Here is a 13,845-nt window from a genome sequence, read left to right as displayed (position 1 = left end):
AGCAGAGGCGAGGTCAGCGCGGAGGCGCCCAGGCTGGGCAGCCACCCTGGCCGCGGGGGTGGTGCTAGGCGTGGAGCCGAGAGAGGGGACGGCCCGGCGCCTCCAGTTCTCCATGTGCCCGTGCGTCGCGTGCCAGCCTAGTCCTTGGTTTGTCACCCTTGCGTGCTCTTGCCTCCTGGCCTGGGCGACGAGTGGCAAACAAAGCGAGAGCCGTGGGAGCCCAGGGAGGCCAGGCCTGGGCACCTGTTGAAGCCCCAGAAACGCCAGCCGCCAGGAGGTGTGGGCAAGTCCCCTCCCGGCCCGCCCCAACAGACCGAGATGCCTCCCTGCAGTGCCAGGCCAGCAGCTGCCAGGCGCCGGGTGCTGGGAAGGAGCCGCAGGGGCACTGGCTGAGCTCACCCAGGGCCGCCGTGCCTGGGGTGCCCTTTCCTCCGTGAGCCTCAGCTCCCTCCGTGGAGACAGGCGAGGGCAGAGGGGGGCAGTGAACGAGGCCACTCATCCGAAGCCGTGCACCCGCCTCATGCCCACGCCCCTCCCGTCGCATGTGGTGAGAGTGGCCCCAGCCTGGCTCCGAGTCGCCCGGCACAGGAGTGTGTTGACAAACAGGCTCCCTCTGGTCACCTTCCTGCTCAACCGCCTCCCCAGGCTCCTCAGCACACCTCGTGCCTGCGCTGGCCCAGGCCTCCCGCCCCCGGCCTGGCCCACTCCCCGCCTCCTCCTCTCAGTGCCTGCTGTCCCCGTGCCCGCACCCGCCCGCCAGGGCTGATGTTTGCAGGCCGCCCCTCTGAGCCCCTCCCCTGCCTGAGGCCTAGGCAGGCGCCTCTGTCCTGCCCGCACTCCGGGTGTTGGGAACTCGAACTCTCGCTCCACAGCTGGCGCCCATCTGGGCTGGATGGTCCATCAGACTGGGCGGCAGGCCCCAGCCCTGCCGTGCCCTCGGCCCCAGCCCGGCGGCCACACTGAGTGTGACATGATGACAACACATTCTGAAGTCCACCCAGGGTGCTGAGTACAGCAAGGGCTGCTCTGGAGAGTGGCACTGGGGAGGGGCCCTGGCCAGGGAGGGTCTGGCAGGGGAATACTGCCCTGGCCCTTCCTGCCACCTGCCCTGAGTGGGTGGGGGCTCCCCGTCTGGTTTGGCAGATTGCCGTGGACGGGCACTTAGCCTGCAGGACAGCCCTCCTGACCCCTGTGGCCGGGCTACAGGGGGAGAGGCCTGGGAGGTCTGGGCCAGCAGGTCTGGCTGAGCCTCTCCCTGGGCTCAGAGACATCCCTGGGGCTCCCTGGCCTTCCCTGCAGGAGCCACACCCCAACAGCAGCCACCTGGCGCCTCCCCTGTGCAGACTCTGCCTGGTGGGGCGTGGGGGGGGGGCAGCAGTGAGCTGCATGGGAAGAATGGGATCCCCACTTTCTGTGGCTGCCATGGGGGGGCATGTGGTCTCTGGGAAGAGTTCCGCCCTCACTGGCATCCCCAGCCTGAGACAAGGACCTGGTGCACGTGGCTGATGTGGAAGTGACCCCCAAACGCCCACAGTGGGTGCTGGAGCTCCCTCCCTGCAGGACGCCCCCTGAGGCAGCCCTGGGCTCCCACCACCAGCCAGCTGGCCACCCTCCCAGAGGCATGGGCTGTGGGCTGTTCAGGTTGAGGATGATGGGGTTACTTCTGTGGTTACCCCCCGGGGCTCAGTGTGTCCCAGCAAAAACCCTCCCAGGGGAAGGCCTGGGCAGCTCTATGGCAGCTTCTGCTACAACCTGAGAGCCCCTTCGGAGCCGGGTGAAGAACGTGGTTTCCGCAGTGAGTCTCCCTCTTCCCTCCACTCCGCCACCGCAACACGAGCATGTGCGCTTTGGAGGGACATCCAGCTGGTCTCAGGGAAACCCAGTGTAAAGGCCTGTCCCTCCAGCGCACGTGGACTGCAAGGGCCGGAGCCTTGTGCCTCAGGTCCCACCACACTGGGCTCCCCTGCCAGGCCGGTGTCCAGCGCCCCTGCACCCTGGCCGCCCTCCCAGCCCAAGGCCTGTCTTGCTTCCTTCCCATTGCCTGGGGTGCACTTTGCCCTGTTGTTTCCATTGGGCAGGAACGGTCTCCTGACCGACAGCCCTCCACGCCGGGACACGCCCCCTGCCCCTGCCCCTGCCCCTGCACCCTGCCCCTGCACCCTGCCCCTTGGCCCCCTGCCCTCTGCCCCCTGCCCCCTGCCCCCTGGCCCTGCTCAGCAGTTAACAGGGCTGGACCTCAGACGGGGCAGCTGCTTGGTGCCAAGTGGGCTGTCTGTGCGCGGTGCCAGCCGCTCAGGGGTCTTTGCTGAACAAACGGACAGGCATTCAGCAGTGACCTCTACAGGAGCCCCAGGCCACAGGTGTCCCTCACCAGGTGCAAGCATCTCCTTGGCACAGGGCTCCTCCATCCACAGAGGCGACTGGCCCCCACATCCCCGAGGTGCCCCTGGCTCTGCCCTCTGCTGTTCTAGGACATAACTATCAAGGCGATGTGCTGTCCACGTTCCCAGAGCCAGCAGCACAGAAGCTCCTGGGCCAGGCAGTGCCATCACTTCCTGAATGAAGGGCGGGAGCGTGGACTGGACGTGAGGACAGGGCAGCGAAGGCCGCACCTGCTTGGCAGTCACCGGTCACTTGGGGCAGCGGCGGGAGACAGCTATGAAGAAAGCAGCGTCCCTGGGGGAGGCGGGAGGAGACCCTGGGCCCTGACCCGGTGAGGAGGCATCACCTCAAGGCCCCGAAGCCACTGAAATCCACTCCGTAGGTTAAGTCAAAACCAAGCCGGGCTGGGGAGAAGCAGAGCAAGCGAAGACCCAGGCGTCGCGAAGGCCTGCCCTGGCCGTAGGGTCAGTAAGAAAAGTCACGTCGGCCTTCAGGGCCAACGGCCCTCTGCTTTGTCCTCTAGACACTTGGCCGAAGCCTCAGATTTTCTCCATCTGTAAAGCCCTGCAAGCCAATGAGAGACGTAAAGCTGCAATAGAAAATGCACAAGGACACGCACAGGCGGCCAGCCCCCGGGACAAGAACGCAAGTGACTCTCACACTTATGAAAGTATGTTTAGTCTTATTCAACATAGAAATGCAAATGGAAACTCCAGTGCAAGCCCGCTTTTCACCTGTCGGGCTGGCAGTGACCCAGAGCTGCTGTCCTCTGTGTGGGTGGGGCTGAGAGCAGGCCCCACATATGCGATTGGCCCAGCAGCTGCCGTCAGAAATGCCTGACTGCACATGCCTGCTCCACATGGCAGCGTGCAGCTCATCACGGACACGTCGGGCAAACACAGAGTAGGGACAGTGGAACGCAAAGCAACTGTCTATGCTTGTTAAAAATCAAGATTATGAAAAGCAAAGAAATGCTGAGGAACTATTCCAGCAGGCAGGGCGTGGGCCTGGTGGGGTGGGAGGTGTGTGTGCTGGGCGGGTTTAAGGATGTGATTGGGACATGTGGCAAAATGGTAATAGGGACTGCGCACAGACAGATTCAGGGCAAGTTTCTGAATTCCATCACCGTCCTGTGGCTGAGAGGGTGCCTTTGATCCCAGGGTCTTAGGAAGTCACACGGAATAGCTGGGGTGAGGGCCTGAGGTCTGCCGTCTACTCACAAATTGTTCAGAAAACCACTTTATAAACATATATAATAGATGCTGATGTGTAGTTATAACATCACATATGACATCTCCATCATGTATAATCTGTGATATAGTGTCACAAAGGGTGAGACAGAAAATGAATGTGATGCAATGTCACCACGAGTGACTCCAGGGGAAGTGTATACAGAAGCTCTGTTTTTAGTTCTTGTGAACTTTCTGTAGGTTTGAGATTTCAGGATAGAAAAGGGTAAAAGAGACCTGCGCACAGAACTCAGCGGTGCACAGGCCCGTGCGGAGTGGGCTCGCCGCCCTGGGCCCCGCCGTGCGGGCTCGGGCGTCAGCCACGCTCAGTGGCCCACGGGCAATCCACACCCGCCCTTTTGTATCCTGCCCTTTGTGTAACATTATAACATGAGCATTTTTCTGTTACAAAAACGTCTTCCAAAACTGCTTTTAACGGCTTCCTGGTAGTACTCCCAGGATTCTGTTTTCTGGAACTTGAGTATTTTCCTGCTTTTTCATCCTATAAACAATGCTGTGCCAGGCAGCCTTGTGTGCATCTCTGCTGCTCCTGGCCGGCCTCTTCCGGAAGATTCTGCGGAGGGAGGCTGGAAGGAGGCCGCAGAGGGAGGCCGGCTGGCTGCAGAGGCATCCTGCAGGCCCTGCCCAGCAGCATTCCGCATTCCAGAGAGGTCGGCCCCGGGCGCGCCCACCCGCCAGCGCCGCTCCACTCCCTGGCAAGCCTGGCATTATTACACATCCTCAAAACATCCGCCAGCCAAGATGTTCCCACGGGCCTGGCTGTTTGGTTTGATCACGGATGTATCCATTTTTGTTGTCCTGAGCATGGTCTGTTCCTCTGCCATTTCCTTGGTCTGTCCCTGTGCTCCTGGCCCATCGGTCGTTCCTTGGGAGCGGTGGCAGGGAGAGCAGGCAGCGGGCTCCTGCTCGGGCTCCGCCACCGAGGCCGCACTCTGGGTCTGCCCCTGGCGGGCTGCTCCCCTCAGTCTCCGCTTCCTCTCAGGGAAAGGGTTGTTGAAGGTGGTGAGCTAATCCACGCAAGGTGCTCAGGACCACGAACCACACACGCGGAGCTGAGAAAGGCCCGTGGTTGGTGCAGGAAGGAAACCGGCACTCCCCTGCACGCTGCCCATTGCTTCTGCCCAGACCTGCAAGCTTTGCTCAGCCAAGCAGGCGCTCCGCGAGGAGCTGGGTGAAGAGCCAAGGAATTCGGTGCTCGCTGAAGCCTGGGAAGGAACGGCCACTCTCACGGCCGTTCTCGGAGCCGTAAGGGCAGCCGGCTTGGCTCCTAATCAAAACCCAAATAGAAGCCGAAACCGGTTTGGCTCAGTGGACAGAGCGTCGGCCTGCGGACTGAGGGGTCCCAGGTTCAATTCTGGTCAAGGGCATGTACCTGGGCTGCGGGCACATCCCCAGTGGGAGATGTGCAGGAGGCGGCTGATCGATGTTTCTCTCCCATCGATGTTTCTAACTCTCTATCTCTCTCCCTTCCTTTCTGTAAAAAATCAATAAAATATATTTAAAAAAAAAACAACAAAAAAAACCCCAAAAACCCAAATAGAAGATTTCACAACTTCTCAGAGCTGCCGCCCAGCATCCCGGCGGGTCCGGAAGGGACGTGAGGACTGACCCAGTGCCGGCCTGCTCTCCTGGCATCTCCAGTCCCCGCAGTGCAGGCAGCAGGGACTTTCATCCCAAAGACAGCCTGCTGTCACCGCAGGCAGCTAGACACAACCAGCCAGGAGGCAAAGGCAGCCGGACGTCGTGAAGCCCGGGCAGCAGCACCAACACCCTCCAGTACAGGCTGGGGGCAGGGGGTGAGCACACGTGCAATAGAGGTCAGGGTGGCCCAGGCGAGGTGCTCGACCACAGAGGCCTGTCAGTCGAACCTGGGAAAGGACCCATTAGAAGCCTGCACATCCGGGGGAGTTGATTGGTTCTTTGGGGAAAGCTCCTGTTCCTCCCAAGCCCGAGATGATTAACCCCGAGGAACAAGGAGAGCTCGCTGTGCTGGTGACCTGCTTGCCCTGTGCCCTTGAGCGTCCTCCTCCGTAACAGCGGCCACGCGGACGCCCAGCGCAGGTCCAGGCGGGCTGGAGCCCCAGCACCGCAGTGGGTTGCCGCCGATCACGAGCTGAGCCAGCAGGAGGTGGGGGGCGGGGCTGGGATGTGGCACAGGCTGGACACTGGTCCTCTTCTGGCCCTGATTTCCGTGGCAGGACAGGCAGAGACCCCCAGTATAAATTTCTATTTTCACCCAAATAAATCTCACTACCAGGCGCATCCTCCTTGTGGGTCCACGAAAATGCTTTTCTCGTGACACCACAAGAGCCCCACTTCCACCGGCAGCACTAGCACAGTCTGCAGGCGAGACTCGCCTCAGCCAGGTGAGGCCCAGAAAGGGCAAGGCCGGCTCAGACTCGGCTCGGGCCCCATTTCCCTTCCTTCTCGGTCGGTGCCCTCACTCCTGGTGCCCGAGATCCCTCTGGTCTGTGTGGAGGAGTCGAACCAGCGGTGGGCACCCGAGTCGGGTCCTTGGAGAGGGTCACGCCCGCCCGACGCCTGGAGAGCGGCTTGGAGCTGCAGGTGCGTCTCAGCCCAGCCCAGTTCCCCGGCACCTGACCTCAGGGTGACCTTCTTGTTGGCATGGAGACCACTCCCCCCACTGCTTCACACACCTCTGTTGCCCCCTTTGGGAAACCAGCCAGCGATGCCACACTGCAGAAGCCTTTTCCTGTGCTTAAGAACCATCGGGAGGATGTGCGCCGCGTGGGAGAACATGTTTCTACAACACGGCTACGGACAGAGCAGATCCCCACGCTGAGCCCCCAGCTCCCCAGAAATGACGCCACAGAGTGCCACCAGCCTCGGCACCCAGCCCCGGAAAACCACCGCGCCCGCCCGGCACTGGCCCGGCCCGGCCCCCAGCGCACAGGACCGCTGGCTCTCGGCTGAGACGGAGCCGCTCTCTCAGCTGGAGGGACCGCGGATGTGGCCTGTGGGGCACGGAGGTCAAGTCCGGCTGCTCAGGAGGCCGGAGCTGGGCAGACCTGCCCCAGAGCTCATGTGTGGGCCGGGAAGCACAGGAAGGGGCGAGGCACCCAAGAGGAACACGGGCTTACGCTCCCGGAGAATGTATCTCATTCTACAAAAGCTGGAAACAAACCTTCTTCAATGGCGGCGGATGGAGCGTGATGTGTTCACACCATGTGCACTCACCCCCCGCTAGCCATGTCCTCCCTCGGGCCGCACCGTCCATGAGTCCCACAAAGCTGGACAAGAGAATCCAGACGGAAACAGAGCACACACTGCGTGGTCCCATTTAGATCACGTTCAAACCAGGAAAACTCATTAACGAAGCTGGAGTCGGGGCGTGGCATCCTAGGAGGAGACGCCCCCCGTGCTAGGACGGCCTGTCCCCTCATCTGGGTGCAGCTGCAGCGGTGCACACTCCTGTACAGAGGCGGGAGCTGCAGGCCTGAGTGTGGGCACTTGGCTGTGAGTTACACCTCAGTGTGAAAGAGGAGAGGCAGGAAGAAGGGAGGCCTGTTAGAGTCCGTAGCTGCTGAGCCTGGTGTGTCGGCTCATTCAGTCCTCCGGGAGCTCTGGGCACTGGGCGCTGGGCGCTGGCACGGTCTTTGCCAGTGAAACAGCATCCCCACCCCCAGAGCCTCTGAGGTGGGAGGTGTGGGGAGGCCCAGGACCTTGCCGTTCCAACGCTCTCACCTGTCTCTCACAGGCAGTCATGAGGCCAGGCAGGAAGGTGTGCTGAGAACCGCCAGACTGTGCGTTTTCACAGCAGATAGAGTGGGGGAGCCACAGCTGGGGCGGGAGACACCTCCAACCTGAGAGGGGTTCAGGCAAGTCCAGGGGCACACATCTTAGAAGAATAAATACCATCCGAGACGCTCACCCGGAGCTGGGGGCCGTGGAGGGAAACCAGCATGGGGGAGCAGGTGAGGTGGGTAGCATTCAGTCCCTGTGGCCAGGGGGTGGACGGGGCATCTGGCCCTGCTGGGCAGGGGGGTTCTTTTGAGTGATGGAGTTTGAAACTAGGAGGAAGACCATGACTGGAAAATCGGGGGCGGGGGGGGGGGGTTACGCTCTAAGTCAGGAAGTGAAGCAAGTCACCTGTGGTCATCTACCTGTAACAACCCACACATGACCCATAAAGGGGCGAGGGAGCCGGCTCAGCACAGCGGGGTTACCTCACTGGCTGGGTGCCAGGTGACCTCAGCTGAGTGCGCTGAGCAGCCAGGCAGCCCCCTCTGTGGCCTGCAGGGGGCAGGCTGAGGCAGAGAGCAGCAGGCTGATGTGGGAGCCTATGGGGAGGTGGAGTGAGTAGTGATGGGAAAGTCTGCCCCTGTTGGTGGGTGAGAGATGAGCTGAGTATAAAGATGCCACCCCACCAAGATGGCGGCATAGGTTAACGCCGGAGATCGCTGCCTCAAACAACCACTTCAGAGATATAACTAAAGGACAGAACGGACATCACCCAGAACCACGGGAAGGCTGGCTGAGTGGAAATTCTACAACTAGGAGGAAAGAGAATATCATACCCAGACTCAGAGGAGGTGCAGTGCTGAAGTGAAATACTCAGGTGCGGAGTGTGCGCGCGGAGCGGGCTGGCGGCGGAGGGCGCGGTTGTTGTTTTCAATCGGGAGGGAGTTTCAGACTCTGAGCTCCAGATCCGGGCGAGTCTCTGGGGACCGAGACTCAAACGGGAGAAACGGGACTGTCTGGCTTCGGTCGGAACTCGAAGGCAGCTTTCTCTCCGAGGTTTGCAGCCATTGCTGGGGCTCTGAGAGGCAGAGCCCCTGGGGAAGGAACTGAGAGTCGCCATAACTGCTTGTTCCGCCCGCCCTGTAGATCCCCGGGGACCCGCCCCGCCCAAGCCCTGCACAGAGCCATTTGCCGGATATCCTCAGGCAAACGCTAGATTAGCACCGCCCTAGAGATCCAGCACAGAAGCCCTCCCACTACAGACACAGCAGACTCTCATAGCCAGTTAGCCTGGAGGTCAAATCACCCCGGTATTGCCGACATCAATCAAGGCTTAAAGGCAACAAGACTGCGCACAAAGACCACTAGGGGGTGCACCAAGAAAGCATAAAAAATGCGGAGACAAAGAAACAGGACAAAACTGTCAATGGAGGATATTGAATTCAGAACCACACTTTTAAGGTCTCTTAAGAACTGTCTAGAAGCTGCCGATAAACTTAGTAAGGCCCTCGAAAAGACTGGTGAGACCGCCGATAAATGTAGTGAGATCCTCAAGAAATCTAATGAGACCCTCGATGTTGTGATAAAGAACCAACTAGAAATTAAGCATACACTGACTGAAATAAAGAATATTATACAGACACCCAACAGCAGACCAGAGGAGCGCAAGAATCAAGTCAAAGATTCGAAATGCGAAGAAGCAAAAAACACCCAACTGGAAAAGCAAAATGAAAAAAGAATCCGAAAATATGAAGATAGTGTAAGGAGCCTCTGGGACAGCTTCAAGCGCACCAACATCAGAATTATAGGGGTGCCAGAGGATGAGAGAGAGCAAGATATTGAAAACCTATTTGAAGAAATAATGACAGAAAACTTCCCCCACCTGGTGAAAGAAATAGACCTACAGGTCCAGGAAGCGCAGAGAACCCCAAACAAAAGGAATCCAAAGAGGACCACACCAAGACACATCATAATTAAAATGCCCAGAGCAAAAGACAAAGAGAGAATCTTAAAAGCAGCAAGAGAAAGAAACCCAGTTACCTACAAGGGAATACCCATACGACTGTCAGCTGATTTCTCAACAGAAACTTTGCAGGCCAGAAGGGAATGGCAAGAAATATTCAAAGTGATGAATACCAAGAACCTACAACCAAGATTACTTTATCCAGCAAAGCTATCATTCAGAACGGAAGGTCAGATAAAGAGCTTCACAGATAAGGAAAAGCTAAAGGAGTTCATCACCACCAAACCAGTATTATATGAAATGCTGAAAGGTATCCTTTAAGAAGAGGAAGAAGAAAAAAAAATGTAAAGATACAAATTATGAACAACAAATATGCATCTATCAACAAGTGAATCTAAGAATCAAGTGAATAAATAATCTGGTGATCATAATAGAATCAGGGACATAGAAAGGGAATGGACTGACTATTTTTGGGGGGGAAAGGGGTGTGGGAGATGCGGGAAGAGACTGGACAAAAATCGTGCACCTATGGAAGAGGACAGTGGGTGGGGAGTGAGGGCGGAGGGTGGGGCGGGAGCTGGGAGGAGGGGAGTTATGGGGGGAAAAAAAAGAGGAACAAATGTAATAATCTGAACAATAAAGATTTAATTAAAAAAAAATAAAAAAAAAAAATAAAGATGCCACCCTGACCATCTTCTCTGCAGGCCAAAGGGCCACAGGACTGCCCCACCACTGTTGGTCTGTTTAGTTTAGTCTTATAGCTCTCATGCCAAGATGCCATGATCAAAACTAGTTAAAAGTCATGCATGGAATCAACATGTTACTCAGTAATTCCACTTCTGGATATACACTGAGTGGCCAGATTATTATGACCATCTGACGTTTGTAGGCAAATTAGCTATAACTTCTTGCTGAAGTTGCTAGAGGGCCAGGTCATTATAAACGTCTGAATAGCACAACATACCTAAGTATCGTTGCTGATCAAGTTCATCCTATCATGTTGATGGCGTATCCCAATGGAGATGGCTTCTTCCAACAAGACAATGCGCCATGCCACGGTGCTTGTATTGTGCAGGAGTGGTTTCAAGAACATGAGGGAGACTTTACCTTGCTTAGGTGGCCCCCACCATCACCAGATCTCAATCCAATTGAGCATTTGTGGGATGAAGTTTAAAGAGCCATCAGGCAGCTGGTTCCACAACCATCAAATCTCACAGAGCTGGACAGTGCTATTCATCAGGCATGGTGTCCACCTTTCAACATCTGGTAGAGTCAATGCCAAGAAGAATCGCCACAGTATTGAAGGCAATAGGTGGCCCAATGAAGTACTGATGGGGTGGTCATAATAATCTGGCCAGTCAGTATATATCCTATCTAATAATAGACAAACATGGTAATTAACCATACCTCTGCTATGCTTCCCATTGGCTAATCAGCAGGATATGCAAATTAACTGCCAACAAAGATGGCAGCCGGCAGCCAGGCAGCTGAAGCAAACATGAGGCTTGCTTGCTCCAGTGATGGAGAAAGCCAAGGTTCCCCGCCTGCCGCAGCCCAGCTCTGAGCTCCAGATGCAACAATGTTGCAATTATAGAAGCTAAACAAACTCAGAAACCTGCTTTCAGCCGCCAGTGGGCTCACAGCTTACAGCGCCAGTGATGTCAACAGAGTTTAAATTATAGAAGCTAAACAAACCCAGATACCTGCTTTCAGCCAGCCACGACCTCAGAGCTGGAGCGGGCTCTCAGCTCCAGTGACAGCTATAGAAGGTAAATAAATCCCAGAATAAAAAAAAAAAGAAAGAAAGAAAAAAAGAGGCTGGGAGCTTCAGTTGCCCGCCAGCCTGAAAACGGCTCTCAGCCCCTCACCCAGACTGGCCAGGAACCCCAGTGGGGACCCCCACCCTGAAGGGAGTGTGACCAGCTGCAAACAGCCATCAGCCCGTCATCCAGGCTGGTCAGGCATCCAAGTAGGACCCCCACCCTGATCCGGATCACCCTTCAGGGCAAACCAGCCAGCCCCCACCCATGCACCAGGCCTCTATCCTATATAGTAAAAGGGTAATATGCAAACTGGTCCTAACAACAGAAAGACTGGTCACTATGACACACAATGACCACCAGGGGGCAGAAGCTCAATGCAGGAGCTGCCCTCTGGTGGTCAGTGTGCTCTCACAGCGGGGAGCTCTCCTCAGCCACAAGCCAGGCTGATGGCTGCCAGTACAATGGTCATGGTGGGAGCCTCTCCTGCCTCCTCAGCATAAGGATGTCCAACTGCAGCTTAGGTCTGCTCCCTGCTGGCAAGTGGGCATCCCCCCGAGGGCTGCCGGGCTGCCAGAGGGATGTCTGATTGCCAGCTTAGGCCCAATGCCCTGGGGAGCAGGCCTAAGCCAGCAAGTGGTCACCCCCGAGGGGTCCCAGACTGAGAGAGGGCACAGGCCAGGCTGAGGGACCCCCTACCCCCGAGTGCACAAATTTTTGTGCACCGGGCCTCTAGTATATATATATTCACCAAAAGAATTGAAAGCAGGGACTCAGATATTTGTACATCCATGTCCATAAGAGCACTATTCACAGGGGCCAGAAGAAAGAAACAGCACAAGTGCTCCTTGTATCAGTGGGTGAGGTAGGTAAAAGGTGGTGCACACATACAGGGGAATGTTAGTCAGCCTTAAAAGGAAGGACACGCTGGCACATGCTGCAGCATGGTGAGCCGTAAGGACATTATGCTAATGAGAGAAGCAAGACACAGAAGGACAGACACCATGTGGTCCCACTTGCATCAGGTTCGTCGAGCCCTCAGACTCCTAGAGAAAGAGTAGGTTGTGGGTCACCGGGGCTGGGGCTGGGGAGTTTGTGCAGTAAGGGAAGAGCTTCAGTTTGGGAAGATGACAAGTTTTGGAGATGAAGGGTACGATGGTAGCACAACAAATCTTATCAGTAGAAAAAGCCACTGTGTGCCCCAAAGGGGTTTCTCCCTCTGCTGTCCACCAGCCCAGCCAAGCTGCTGTGCCGAGGGCTGCAGCTGGCGGGCTAGTCACACCTTTGACCTGCCACTGCCTGTTAGAGTCCCATTGTGGGAAAGGAAGGCGATCCCTTGCTCAGGAGGTGGCTTTATGCACAGGGAAGTCCGTTTCCCCTGCACACCGCCTGGGGGGCAGCGCCGCGGCAGGCGACTGCTCCAGGCGGCCCTCTGGGGACTCAGGCTCCTCTCTGGCCCACGTGGCTCATTTGCCACCTGGGGGAAGAATGGAGGGCGGAAGGGTCCCTGTGCTGTGCAGGGAATGCTATGCCTGTGGGGTATCATCTGCCCCTGCACCCCCGTAGGTGTCAGCTGCCTCCCACCCTGCTGTCGCAGCCACGGCGGTGCTGCTCCATGACCCCTCCCGGGAGGCTGCCACAGGACAGTCGGCCGCCAGGTCAGGCTCCGCTCTGGGGAGCAAGGGGGGGCTGAGCTCCCTATGCCCTCCTGCCGCCGTGGGTGGAAGTTTCCGTGCTCGCTCATCCTCCCTCTTTACTAAGGCATCCCTCACCCAGCGCTTACGTTTCTAACCATCCTGTTGCGTCTCCCTGGAGGATCCAGCCTGACACCTTTGCTCAGGGCTGCATTCCCCAGCACAGAGCAGCCCTGACCACCTCCCAGTCACCCCCCAGCACAGAGCAGCCCTGACAACCTCCCTTTCACCCCCCAGCACAGAGCAGCCCTGACAACCACCCTTTCACCCCCCAGCACAGAGCAGCCCTGACCACCTCCTGGGGACCCCCCCCAGCACAGAGCAGCCCTGACCACCCCCCGGGGACCCCCCCAGCACAGAGCAGCCCTGACAACCTCCCGGTCACCCTGGAAGTCTAAGAGGTGTTCTATAAGCGTATGCTGACCTGAGCAGGATGCAGAGCGGGGAACAAGCCATCTGCCGGTGCACCTGAGAGAGGGTGGGGGGTTCCCCATCACACTAGCTGGAACCCTTTGCCAATGAACACAGAGTGGAACGTCAGAACCAAACTGGCTCATCACAGGGGCCCCTGCAGGTGGGGTCTCCCTAGCTGCTCCGGCCACACAGGCCACCCTGGTGGGGCCCCGAGCGGCTCGGTCCCGGACGCCAGGATTACCAGGTGCTGCATGGCTGTGCCCCGGAACCTGGGCCAGGGCAGAGCTGGCCTGGCGGACGCCAGCTGGGACGGATGGAGTTGTTGACAGTGACTGTTTTCCTGCAGCAGCTCCCTCTGCGGAGACATTTCTAAGGCTGTTCGTGCCCTGGATGCCCAGCCACTGCCAGCTCCCACTCCGCCCGTCTGTCTGCAGACCCCCAGTCTGGGTGGGAGCCTCCGTGGGTGCTTCCCGGGCAGCTGACCTGCGAGGCCCCCTGAGACTCGGTAACTGGCAGGGGCCAGGGGGAGCTGCAGGGCCCGTCCACAGGAACAGATAGGAAGTTTGGTCTGAGGAGACAGAACGGCGACACCAGCAGGAGCAAACATGGGGGGAAGCTATAGATCCTTCTAGATCCTTCCAGGTCACCTGGATGACCGGATGCCCCTTCTGGTAGCAATG

The sequence above is a fragment of the Myotis myotis genome, unplaced genomic scaffold (assembly GCF_014108235.1).
Source record: "Myotis myotis isolate mMyoMyo1 unplaced genomic scaffold, mMyoMyo1.p scaffold_m19_p_29, whole genome shotgun sequence".
In the NCBI taxonomy this organism is placed as follows: Eukaryota; Metazoa; Chordata; class Mammalia; order Chiroptera; family Vespertilionidae; genus Myotis; species Myotis myotis.
The sequence above is the reverse complement of the archived record's forward strand: the minus strand, read 5'-3'. Positions refer to the sequence as shown.